Here is a 14,421-nt window from a genome sequence, read left to right as displayed (position 1 = left end):
CAGATGCAGCAGCAGTGTGCACTGAAATTTCAAAGTGTAGATCCTCTATGTGGGAGTCAAGGCTTTTGTTTCCTTAGTTTATTGTTAAACAAACAGATACATATATATACACACACACATACACACACACACACACAATGCATGACTTAGTTACTATAAGGCAATAATCTTTACTCACCACCCAGGTTACAAAATAAAACTTTGCCACCTATCCCATAAGCCCCTCTGTGGGTTGAGTCCCAATACAACCTCTCCTTCCAAAAGTGACACCTTTCATGACTTACTTATTAATTACTTCTATGCATTGCTTTATGCTTTTATTATCCAAATGTGCATCTTCAGATTAATTGAGGTGTCTTACCTATTTTTTTTAACTCAGTATGTCTCTTTTGATCTCTAAGTTCTCTCGCAATGTTGTTTTGTCTTTATAATTTGCCTGTTGAAAATCTGGCTCATTTGACCTGTGGAGTTTCCCTTAGCCTTCACGCTAGTGCTTCTGAGTCCGCACACATGATGCAATTCAACCTGTTCTTCTGTCCTTAGAATCTCCTACCAATTAGCAGCTGGATCCAAAGAACAGATCAAACTTGAGTTTGAGTTGCTTGAATCAAGCTCCTTTTTATGCATGGTACTAAAAATTGAAATAAACACATATTCACTGTAATGTATGGCCTTGCTTTACAGTTTTTATTTTACATTACCATGATTTTGATATAGTGATTTTTTTTCTCTTCATGTCCTGCTAAAAGTACAAATTAACCACTAAATGATTGACTCCTTTGGTCATTCAACAGATACTTATTAAGCTTCTATTAGATGCTGTTCCTACCCCCAAGAATAACACAGACTCCACGTTCTTGTGGATTTTATTTTTAGTTGGGGAGAGATGGACCACAAACAAGTAAATGAATGAATAAAATATTAGGTGATGATAAATAGACACTAAAATAAAGCAGGTTCAGAAAGATGGAGAGGGACAGTTTGAAGGGACTACTGTTTTATGTAAGAAGGTCAGGGAAGACTTTTCTGATCAGGTGACATTTCAAAAGAGACCTGTTCCAGTGAGGGAGTGAGCCAGGGTCATATTTATGGGAAGAGCATTTCAACAACAGCAAAGCCCTGAGGGAGGCTGTTCTTGAAGGTTTGAAGAATGACAAAGAGGTTCCATGGTAACTAGTAGTAAATATGGAAGTGACTAGGAAGAAATGAGGTCAGAAAGCTAGTAAGTGGACAGATGATGAAACATTTATTATGTATTCATGTAACAAAACTTCCTTTAGAGTTTCTCAATGTATGGAGAGTAGTTATATGCAGAGTTCTAGGGAGAGAGTTGGAGTGGGAAGAAAATGTGACTTGTATTTAGGAGGAACATGCGCAGCAATGATTGGGATTTGAAAACAGATACTGATTGAGTCACTTTTGCATATTCCTATCTTACATAAAAATAATTACAATTCAAAGCAGTATGCAATTGGTGTTGCATCATTAAAAATCCTTTAGAATTCACCAGATGATGAAAATAATGGAAAAAAAAAACCCACTTCTGGAAGGAGACAGCAGTTGAATTGGGCCTTGACATTGAAGTAGGAGAGGGGACTCCAAGTGGAGGAAATGCCACAAGCAAAGGTGCAAAAGCAGGAAGACAGAGCATATTCTAAGAAAATGGCTAGTGGATCCATTTGACAGGATTTGGAGTGGACTGAAAAGGCAGGCTGAGTTAGACTGTGGATGGACTTATATCCTAGGATAAAAACATTTATGCTTTAGAAAGGGTAAACTTAAGGAAAACATTTGAGCTAGTAAATGGCTTAATTAAAACAGAGTATGAGGGATTTGAGAAAAAAAGAGGCCGTGTTTAAAAGAGGAATTCATAGGATACTATCCAACCTAATGAACCAATCGAGAGCTGAGGACCTCGAAAAGGGTAGAGGAAATTTGATTTGAAGAACGGACTAAAGGGGCACTGAATTTCACCTGGGACTTCAGTCAGTGAAGAATAGGAGGTGTGGACACGTGTTATAAAATCCGTTTCAAGAGCTGAACAACTCTACATCAGAGACTAAATCACAATGCAGATTATATATGCATATTTTTATGAGGTATATTATTTACCTATGCAATGTACCCATATATGCCTGTGTATATATAATACATATTTGCAAATTCCTTGCTTTTTCTTTCATTTTTCTGGCTTTCTTCCCTCTGGAATGTCAGTGCCTTCTTTTTGTCTCTAGATTCCTGAAGATTTTTAATAGTATAATTTAATCTCACTCAGGATTTCTAGATAAATCCTTGTACAGAATGAGTTCTTCTAGTGCCGCCACCCTACCAGACACATTTCAAAACTTACCTGCCCTGATTTTTTTTCTTTTTTTAAAGCTATGTTTTCCAAAGTGGCAGTTATTTACAATGATATATGCAATGGTTATACATTAAATAATACTTTTTATGTAACATTTTTGAATTTTATATATATGGTCCTGCTGAGAACACTGCCTAGATTCACTGAAAGTTTTAGGAACTGATGAAGACAAAGACAGACATTCTGGGGCTTCTCTCTCTTTTCAAATCACACAGACTAGATAACCATGCATGGCACACTGATTCTGCAGGGACACACAAGGGCTTGGCAGCGAAGAGAGCAGCACCTGGAACCGTACTGCTGAGGCTGCAGCTCTGCTTCTGCCATCACTACCTGATACTGGACACATACCCGGAGTCTCCGTTTCCTCACTCTGGAAAGTAGGATAGGTATGTTGAAAGGATTACTTAAAGTTAATGTAGGAAAGCACTTAGAACTGAGATTGGCAGAGCAAGCATTCAATACATGTGAGCAGTTTTTGTTTTGTAAGTAATCCTTTTATTGAGTCTCACCCTTCATTGCAAAACTAGTGTGCTTCTTACCAAAAGCGCGTCCTACAAAAAGCAACTTCCTAGGTGTGGCCCTCGGACTCCTAAAACTCATATAATTCACTATGAGAGATGTACAGAATTAACTTCAATAGCGATCTGTGATTAAACCACCAATCTGCTCCAGCCAATGGGAAACCCATCAGTGGTTTGCCTAAGGGCCGTTATGGGAGAGAGATCAGTGGACTGCTGCCAAGTTCTGGTTCTGTCGTTAACAAAGTGGGCAACTGTGGACCAGACATGTCACCCGCCCTAGACTCTAGGTTTTCCATCAGTAAAATGAGACAGTTGGATAAAAGATGTATCTAGAAATTCTTTCAGATTGGCCTCTCTGTGTTTTTATCTGTAGACTAAGTTAGGGGATTCAGGAGAAAATCTAGCAAAATGAGGTGTTTGTCCAATGCCTTCCTTCAGTGGGAATATAAGCACATAGAGACATGTATGCCTTGGAGTGTGTTTTCTTGATCGCATTCCTTGTTGCAGGATATGGAAGTCATTTCCTGTTCTTTCTCTGTTACTGTCAGGTGGCACTGATTGTACAAATTTTGGTACATAGACTTTCTGATCTCTTTGGCTTTTCACTTTAAATTAATACAAGTTGGCATGGGAGAAGATTACATTTGTTATATTTCTTCTTGTATATATTCCTGGTCTGGAGGAACAACTGTAGGGCAAGAAAAATGCAGAGTAATTTTCTATCCCTCAGGAACAATGCTTAAAAAGCTAGGAGGTAGGACATACACAATACTTTTATAAATAGGATAAGTATACATGATACCCAAAACCAATAATAGATAAAACCAAACTGGGAACTTATCCCAAACATTATCTAAATAACTGCAGGAGGGAACAAATACCACCCCTTCTGTCTCTGATATCACAAAGACTTATGTGCTGCAGGTAATTGAGTCCTCCTAGCACTTACTCCCCACCTGAGACATTCATTCAGACCTAGAATTTGGCAAATGCTATCTCTTCCTAACAGTAGGATGAGTTATATCAGTGTTGGGCCTCTTCATTTTGAGATATTTCTTTAAGAATCTTAAAATTAAACTGAAGCCATGATAGAATCATTGACCTTCAGCTAAACAGGGAGCGATGACCCCTTTATGAACCTATATCCTTGCTGGCCTTCCAGGCTTTTGACTCCCAGTGTCCTGAAGCATCTTATTCCATGTAACCAAGAACTGCATTTTAGAGGGTTTTTCTTCATCCTTGACTGAACTAAGACTTGATATAACTTCACACACCAGAACTGAACTGAGCAAGACAATTTTTTCTCCTATATGATGGGAATTCATATATTTGTAGCAGACTGACCTAGAGTTCTTGACTGTTCTTGACGTTACCTTGGAGGAGTCCCAGTGAGCAGGGTTAAAGAGAGCTTCTGCCACATGGAGGCAGGTTAGGAGTCTGAGAGGGGCCAGACCCAGAATGGGCTGGACACACAGAGGAATAAGCCGTATCTCACAAAATGGACAACTTAATTCATGAAAATATTGTTTACTTGCTATTTCTTATTGCAGATCCTTTGTACATGTGTTAATTAAATAGTTTTGCGTTCTCCGTTTTGGTACAGGGCACTAAAGGAGGTGATATGGCATTTCGGGCATAGAGCATTACAAAGAGAAGGACAAACGTTAGATGACGTTGACTTTGCCCTAATTTACTAGAGACCTTGAGAGAAAAGGGAAGATCAGTTGGGCACATTGCAAGAGGTGCAGATCATGTACTTCTCACCACTTCAAGGAGCTGCTGCTTTTGCCAGCATCTTAGGTTATGACCTTTCTTTCTTTATATGTAGACAGTATTTTTGTCAAAAAGTAGTCTGGTGGAGGAATACAATATTAGGAGCTAAAATCTTCATCTGCCCAATGAATTAGCCAAATAAAAAAACTTTGGGTGCTCATTATGGCAAGATTTTTCAAGCAGGGATGTTCAAGATGTATCTACACACACAAACACAGTGGAGAAATGAGAGAAATTTTTATATCAGTTTCCAACCTACCCATTACAAGGTAAGTTCACAAACATTATCTTTTTCCTATAAGTGAAAATCTTCCTCCCATTTTCTTCCCTAGAAATCTGCCCATGTCAGGTAACCCAAAAGAGATAAAGCAGATGAGTTTGAGGGGAGCTTGGCAGGTGAATGCTGAATCATAGTTCCATTTATTGCCTTCTCTGGGGTCCAGAGCCAGTCCTGTGTATTGCCAAAAATAAGGTGCCTCCTGTGTTTTGGACTTTTAAAGCTGTCCCCATTTTTCTCTCTCATTACTTAACATTTCTTTACTGCCTGATTACAGACTGATTTATAATAATAAGGTCATATTTGCAAGTGTATATAACTGAAAAATAGAAATATGTATAAACTGTTTATTTTTCTCCTATCATCTCATTGAAAGACTAGGAACAGAGGGTAAAAGAGAAAGTTGATGCTTCCTGGAAGAAATGCTACAATGCCACAGGGAGGGTATCAGGGTGACTGACGGAAGGCTTGAGGAATGGGGGCGAGAGGGTGTCTCAGGCGCGCTCAGGTGAAGGCCCTGGCTCTGGCCCTTGCTGAGCCCCTCGTAGTCCCAGGGAAGAGGCAGAATGGGACCCCTGCCATGTGCCCTTGTGTATTGCCTTCTTTCTACCAGCCAGAGAGCATAAAGAATCCAGGGCTCTTGCAGGTGATTGAAAAGAAGAGACAATTTGTAAGCATTTTACTTTAAAACATACATTTCCTTCTGTTTGCATCTGCATATATCTTCCCACTGATGTGGCAGCTTAAATGCTTTATTTACTTTTTAAAGCTCTACAATTGGCTTTTAAGTTGTGGTTACAGCTCCTGTCCTTTTCCAGATGCGATCCAATTGTATACAAACACATAAACAATTAAAATGGCGAGATGAGGTGGGGAGAAGGGCAATAAAAATGGTCAGAGTCAATTAAACCAGTGAAATAAAAAAAATTAAACCATGGAATGGTGTACACAATAACCCATATTTTATTATTTTCCCCTTACAACATTGTAAAAAATACATAAGCCCTTGATGTATGTACGTTTCCTTGAGAAAGGTGCTCTATGGCTCAGAGGCGGATTGGCGGCATGTGATGTGGGCAGCTGTAAGGTAACAACATGTTTTCCCATAAAAAGCAGAGGAAATAGGCACATAAATTCCATATAAACTGTCAGTGTGTCAGCTATGCTAACACTAGGGGAGCTGGCGCCCTGGAGCTACGCTCACTTATGCACCTTCATTTTTCAAACACACTCTTCTTGAATTCACAAGGCTAAACTGCAGTCAAGCTAATTTTTTTCTTCTTCTTCTCCTCCTCCTTCATCTTCTTCTTTTTCTTCTCCCATCTAGCAGTTGTCCCTACCCCAACTCACCAGACATCTCTTGCTTTAAGAAAACAAAGGCAGAGGCAAGAATAAAAAGGGAAGAGGGTATCAATATGTGATCCTTACACGTGGTTGCCATCTTGGGTGAACATAGCACTTTCTGGGTCCTTTGCGTGAGCAACGAAACCCCACTAAAGTGAACCTAAAGAGCACATCACAGTGCTGTCTATGGCTGAAAGGTCAGGAACACAGAGGGGACTAGGAAGTATTCCTCCTCCTTTTCCTCCTCCTTCTTGTTTGTTTTCTGTTTATTGGTTTTTTGGTGATGACTTCTAGGATATAAAGTAAACCTAGTTTATTTGAAAATAGCACCCAAGAGATTAAAAAAAAAAAGGCTTTTATCTTGCTGCTAACTGTCTATATAAAGATACCGACAGTTAATATCACAAATCTGAATTCAGGGCTATATGTCAAAGTGAAGCCAAATCTTTTGCCTGCTCCCTGGTATGGTCCAGGTTTTCCTGTGTGTGTGTGGCGGGGCGGGCGGTGGTGTTTGGGGAGTGCTGTAGTAAACCTGGGATCCAAATTTTTAAATCCTATTTTCATATTTCACTATTTGAAATTTTGATAGCTATGTTGTGAAATTATAACACAGACTAATTATCCAAACTCAAAATTTCCTTTATACCACGGCAGCTAACTGTGTTTAATTCAACGATGCAGGGTCTCAGAGTTTATCAACTATACTTTCTATGTAAACAAGTTTCCTGAGTAACTTAAGCTTTAATGTTTCTTGTCAGCTCACAGGGACTCAGCATTTGTGTCTTACAGTATCATAAGCCTTTTGTGATTACCAAGTAAAATAGTAAATGTGAATGGTACATAAGGAAAAGTTTCATGTGATCTTCAGGTGCGAAGAATTATTGAGTCTGACAAATATTGAACTGAGGAATTTGAAAACATATGTAGACTAACTTGAATCAAAATATACCTGTTTTTATAGAAACAGACTCATAGATACAGAGTATAGACTGATGGTTGCCAGATGGGAGGGGGTTTGAGGGACTGGGTAAAAAAGGTGAAGGGATTGAGAAGTACAGATGGGTAGTTACAAAATTGAGAAGTTACAAAATGGCCATGGGGATGTAAAGTACAGCATAGGGAATATAGTCAATAATATTGTTACATATGGTGCCAGCTGAGGACTAGAATAGTGGGGTAAACACTTTGCAAAGTATATGATTGTCTAACTACTATGCTATATACCTGAAAGTAATACAAAATAATATTGGATATAAATGATAATTGAAAAATTAAAAATTAAAGAATTAAAAAAAGAAGTGCAATAGGTACTTATGGCTTTTGTGAATCTTATTGTTTAAAGGAGAAGCTAGATCTTAAATTAATAACTACTAGTTTTGTTTGAGGAATAAATTGTATTTATCTATATATAGTCATTATACATATACTTGTGTATATATACACACTTGTTATATATATATATATTTGTATGTATGTGTGTATACATACATACAGGGCCTGGTACAAATAACACCCCTTTTTTATTACAAAGTCTTTTATTACAAAATCATAAGCATTTAATTCTCAAACATAACCATATCACACTCAAGCATACCATATAACATTTTAGGTGAAATGTTCAAATTAAAACTATAAATTATTATACCCATATTATCACCCTACCAACCACACTCAAGCAGGCATTACTTCTGCTAGACCCTGTATATACTTGACATATATATATATATATGATATACTTGTTTGTTATATATGTATATAGTTATATGTATATATGAATACACACACACACACACACACATTTTTCTCCTTAACTGTGGAATACTAGGTTCCCACAATTTAAAATGTGTCGAACACAATCTGTCAATTAGGCAAGGTTAAAATGATAGAAAGTAAAAAAAAAAATTAAAAATAAAACTAAAGATAATACTTATGTCAAAAGAACAAATAGAATAAAATAAATAAATGAGCCAACAGTCATTGTTTTTGCACATCAGCAATGCACTGGTTTTCAACTCTGTCTTTTACATTAATATATAAACATCTGTGATCATATTCTGAGCATTGATTTAGCCCATATTCATTCCTGTTGGTAGTTTGGTCATTAAAACCCTATAATTCTTTTTTTTTTCTTTTATAGTAGTTGTCAGAATCAATCTCAGACAGCAGCGGACTTCTAAGAAATATATATCTAAGACTGCCAAAAAAATCATTTAGATATGATAAACCTACTCACTTATTAATTAATTGCTTTGTATCACAAGATTGTGATTAACATTTGCTTCATCATCATGCATCCTGACAAACTGAGACACAAAGATGTTACTGGACTCTCTTCATAGATATCTGGAAGAAGTAACTGCGCCAGGATTTAAACTTTAATTTCAAACTATGGGTAACTCTATCTATAGCTCATCTTGGTGTGACTCTCTAGTCTTTTATACATTTAAGTTGTTTTTCCATAATTCAGATTAAATTAAGATGGAAGCAATGTGTTTACCATCATAATTTAGAATTAAAATGATAATAATCTTTGGAGTTGAAAAATACAGCTGGGAGAGGCTGATTAGTGATTGGCTCCCCTTCTCTACCTTGTTCAACACTCCATTTCAATCTACTTGTGTAACAGGAAAGCCAACTTCTTCCTTGCAGTCAGCTTTGCATATGGGGCCTCTCAAGTTCCCAGCAGGCATATCTTGCACTGCTGTTGGACCAAAATGGTTTAAGTTTAATTATCTAGATACATTGCTCTCTGCAGTAACCTCACTATTGTTCTCACTGTAGTCTACCACATTATTAATGCCAGATTTTTCCTATTAGCTTTTAAACTGTTCTTTTACACTGAACATTTTGCCACCAAATTGTTACCAATAAAAATCCCCAAATGCCTAAAGGTTATTTTAAACACAGTGTGAGCACTGCTGGTTTCATTTCACCATTTATTTTGTGGAGTCATTATCGGTATGCATTGTGTGAACTTATTGTATGCATTTTTTATGCTGCTGGAGGAATGGCAGTATATTTTTAACAACCCCATTTTAATACAACTGTCCTAAAAAAAAAAATCATTAAACCCAGGGTTTAACAAGGACCATGCAAACTTCACCTATCGTCTCTCCTTGTGTCAAATACTGTTGAGTGATAACTTTGGAAAACCAATATATTTGGAAATCTTGGCTTCCATTTCTTTTAGAGCTATAATGCATACTAAAGGATGCTATAAAAGAACATTTTCCTTGCCGTTAAGTGCTCTCTGCATCATATTCTCTAGTAGTCAGATAACCAAAGAGCTCAGGCATAGAATAACCTCCTTTATAAATGTCAGAAAAAATTTAGGCACATGGTACATGTTTTAAGAAAACTTTTTAAGTCATTTGAAAATCTGATTCAAAACCTATCTTAAAAACCAAAGTCATATTCTTAGTAATGTTGTGCCTTATGGATATATACTCTGGCCTGTGACTATGTCACTTTTAGCTAAAATCTCATCAGGTTTCTAAAACTAAAATTGAAATGGGATAATAGGGATGAAGACTTTTAATGGAAAAACAGAACAATTAGAACCGGGATAAGAAAACATGTGGTTGAATGTCACCTAGGTAAATATACTGTGTTACACAAAATAGACTCACTTTCCTGGAAGATAAAGGTGAGCTAAAGAAAGACTTGATATTTCACATAAATTGACTTAAACTCCTCTAGTTTATAGATCTACCTATAGATATTTGGTCCAGGGGCTCTGGGGAAAAGACTGGTTTGATGTGCTATAATAGAACCCTAATTCTAAAGATGGGTTTAGAGTTGTTATCCTTATCTTCAGAACAATGTGTGTTTGGTGGGGAGAAAAGAACAGGGTAGTCCAGCCAACAAGCATGTCACATTCATTCTCAAATCAATCAAATATTTAATGAGCACTTACTATGTTCTGTGCTCCATTAGTAGCTTTCAAGTAATACCAGTAAACAAGCCAGATGGACTCTATACCCTGGAAACATAGTTTGCAAAGTACATTTTCCTACTTGATGGTTAACATGATACACACATTTTCAGGTTACAAGAAGTCTTTCAGTCATGACATGATCATTGAATTTCATAGGTAGAGGTATGAAAACTAGAATCACTTACAATTGGGCTCTCAGATTTTGATAATGCATAAGAAACTTGCAGCCCATCCAAGTCCCACCGATCAGGATGGGGTTGGTATGGGATAGGTGGTAGAGAGAGAAGCAGCAATTTTCCTTTATGGTTTTGATGGGCTATATGAGGAGTATTCCTCTATTTGGAGGGCTACTGAGAACTCGGGAGATATAGTCATCCTAGCTATACAGCTAAAATTTCTGGCATGACCTTAGAAAGAGAGGAAGAGGAGTGAACTGGAAGAGTGATAAAAAGGGATTCAAGACACTCATGCCTTGGGTACTAGTTTAACCAGTGTATGGTAGTGGCGGGGGGGAGAGAGTCAGAAAGGGGTTATAGAGGAGGTAAGACGACAGCTGTAAGTTCCTCCAAAGAAATCCAGATGCTACGTCTCTTTGTAGAAAGAAGTTATTAAATATTTTCTACTGCACTTGCTGACCAGGTCCTCTTTTACAATAGCTTGGAAACCTGGGTGGTTTGGGTCTATCTAAGGTGTTCCTTGTGGATATAGTTCATGTGAAAAACAAAGACAGGAGGGATGAGGCTTCAGCAGGTCACTTGTTACTTCTGCATCTCTACCATATCAGAGATGCTCTCAGGTCTGTTATGAGAGTTTGAACTGTGGCAGCAGAGAGCTATTTAGAGGGTAACTACAGTGCACTGCTCGGTGCTGCCTTTAGGGTTACAGATCTGGTTTGAATTCCAGCTCCAATACTATGTAACCATGTAGCTTTGGTGAAAGTTACTTAATCTCACTAAGCCCTAGTTTCCTTATTAAAAAAAAAAAATCTGGGATAGTTTTTATTTTATATGGTTGCTGAGTTTCCTAAAAGATTTTTTTTAAGTGCTTGGAACAAAATAAATGGAAACTATCATTATGCCTCTCTTCCTTTCATTAACAGTAAAGTGCATTCTGTAGGTCAGTGCTATGCAAAAATTAGTCCAATAAGCTATTAGTGAATTAAATGATTATACTAACCTCTCTATTTTTATATACTTTTACCAGCATATACAAATACAGTCACATTTCTGGTTGGCTGACAGATAATAGAGATATATAATTCAACCACCTTGAAAGTGGCTGCATTTTGATGATACTGGGAAAAAAAGGTGTCCTCTGGCAGAGCAGGTACCAACAATTTGTAAATAAATCATCAAAGAATAAAACAGGATAAAAGTGTGATGGGATTTTCATGGCATTTTCATATAGATTACAAGATAAAAAAGAGTTTGACTGTATCTGAAGAAGGGCTTCAGGATTTACATAATGAATTAAAATAAAAAGGCAGACTTAGTTCCGAATCCTTTAACCAGCATCCGTCCGTGGCGGTCAGTTGTTTTCACCGAGTTCCTCTGCTTCGAAGACATCTGCTGTAGTTTGTTAATGGTGTTAATGGTGGAAGAACATCCAATCTCCAGAATTCTAAAAAACAAAAATCTTACCTTTTTCGAGGGCAGACAAATGGAAGGGGCTCAGTTACTCCACTGCCTCCAAGTGCTGTAAAATCTCAGACATCTCAGGTGTGCTCTACTGACAGGTCACTGGACAGGTTTTGGAATTAAAAAAAAAAAATTGATTCATTATAGTCCTAAACACTTTGTTTTAAAAATGCCTCACTTCCCAAAATACCCATAGGATGCTGTTGTGAACCTTTCTCTATCCCCACTGTAGAACTCCCAAATAAGATCTTTCTATCCCAGCTATATCTTTCCTGGTCCTCATTCTGGTTAAAATTTCTCAAACTAATAGAATAAATCTAACTCTAGATTTGATGTCAACCAATAATTAAAGCTGCTGATGCATATGGATGTCATTCTACAGGGAGAGTATTTGTGTTTGAATGTATGTCTTAGGCAGAGATGACTAATGCAGGCACTTCTGACTGTAGAGCACACTTCTGCAGATCGTTTAGGGGTGTGGGTACACCTCTGATTCCCCACATAGTACATAGTCACCTTCTTCTCATCTAATATGTAGAGCTCGGCCTAGGTATGAGATAGGATGTGAGTTGGTAGGAACTCCTATCTATCTATCTATCTATCTATCTATCTATCTATCTATCTATCTATCTATCTATCTATCTATCTATCCATCCATCCATGTGGAGGAGGTGGCCAGGAGTGGTCTCTTCATCTCTTCACTGGTGAGATGTTCTCTTTGGCAAAGTAATCGCTTCACCATGAGAACAGGGAGGACATTTCTGCCTGGATGTAGGACAAGCTGGCTTACACAGGCACATGTAATGGAAACACTTGTTGAAGTTAGAAATGTCCAAACCTGTAGAGAATTTTTATAACAGTTTGTTTGAGCCAAAGCAACCACATAGGCTGGGGCGGGGGGCAAAGTCTCAAGTGCTTCAGAGAAGGATAGTTTGGCAGTTTCTCTTATGCATTTGAAGTTAAGGAGGGAACATAAGGAAGATTATAGGGAGATGGGAGAAAGCAAGGTAGGGATTGGATTACAAGATAGTTAAAAATATGTTGTGCTCTTTTGAGGGTGGTTAGGGCTTATTTCAAAGGTGTGTTAACTTAGATGCATAAAAACAATAGACAGTGCTTGCTTAAGGCAAAGATAAACATTTTGCTGAAAAGATAAATGCCTGGGGTGTGACTATGAATTTATGATCAAATCATCCTCTGAGGTTACTTACCATACAACCCCTTTTTTTCATCCATATACCTGAGATCCAGGGAGGAGTGCTTTCATTCAAAATGGTTATACTGAACCTGAAAGGGAAATCAGAAGCAGAAATTAGTACCATTCAAAATTCATGTATAGCTATCTAATAGATCCAAATATCAGTAGGATGTCTCTCAATAAGTGAAAAAAAAATATGGACATTGGAAAAAGATGAAGTTAGGGCAGGAATAGAACAATAAGAGGATTTCTACATGAGGCCATGGGGTTGGTTTCATTGAATACAGTTGTTCTTGACTTAGGGTGTGGTTCCTAACTCACAGAGCACAACTAGATCATCTCTTTCTCTTCCATGAATCGTTTCCTTCCTGATCTGATGAAGGTTATAGATAGTGCCTAAATGAAAATTTAATACTCTCTTCACATGTAGCTCGCCAAGTAGATGGTAGGACAAGCTGGCTTACACAGGCACATGTAATGGAAACACTTGTTGAAGTTAGAAATGTCCAAACCTGTAGAGTAATTTTTCAAATTTGGTTTTATGGTATTGTAATATATTGGTAAGAAACATTCTTAAGTACTTGATTCACAAATAAATTTGCATAGCTTATACATTTAATATTTTGACATTCCTAAGAGGTGTATAGAAACTTGCCTTTACTCTTGGGAGGCAATTTATTAAATGGGTTGAATTATTTAATATTTTCTGAGCCATTAGTTACTGCATAGTCATGTATTTCCTATATTTTTACTAGTGAACTGTTATTGCTCTTTTATTATTAATACAGCTTTCAAATGATTAAGTCTAATCTCTGTAGAAAGATTTTAAGTATTTTGAAAGGGAAGCATAATTGTAAACTTCTTGTATCTACAAAGCACAAAATTGGTTCTTTTTATAGCATGTGTTCAATATATATTTGCTGTGAATATGCTGGTACTCAACAGATATTTGTTGCAAATAACCAGTACTTAACATATAATTGTTCAGTGAATGCCCGAAAAGAGAGGAACTTGAGTTCAGATTTTGCCTCTAGCATCAAAATTGATCAATGAAGCCTAGACCATAAATAGAACTGATTGTATCTCCTGATTTAATTTTTAATTAGTTTAGTAAATGGATTCATAACTGAATTCTGTTCGTTCTTTCATTAAAATTTTATTGAACAATACCTATTATATTATTAGCTCTCTGTAGGAGCCTATATACAAAAAAATTTACAGTGAAAGTGCTTATATTCTTTAAGATGTCAGGACGTTTCATACCTTGCCCCTTCTTAAATGGCTCTCTGTAGCTTCCAAATTACAATTCAGTCTTTACTTCTTGTGTTTAGGGACTTTCCTTAACTGACCCAAATCAATCTATTCAAAT

This window comes from Pteronotus mesoamericanus, unplaced genomic scaffold, assembly GCF_021234165.1.
Source record: "Pteronotus mesoamericanus isolate MK-2021 breed Mesoamerican mustached bat unplaced genomic scaffold, CSHL_Meso_final contig_74, whole genome shotgun sequence".
Taxonomy (NCBI): Eukaryota; Metazoa; Chordata; class Mammalia; order Chiroptera; family Mormoopidae; genus Pteronotus; species Pteronotus mesoamericanus.
This window is presented reverse-complemented; position numbering follows the sequence as displayed.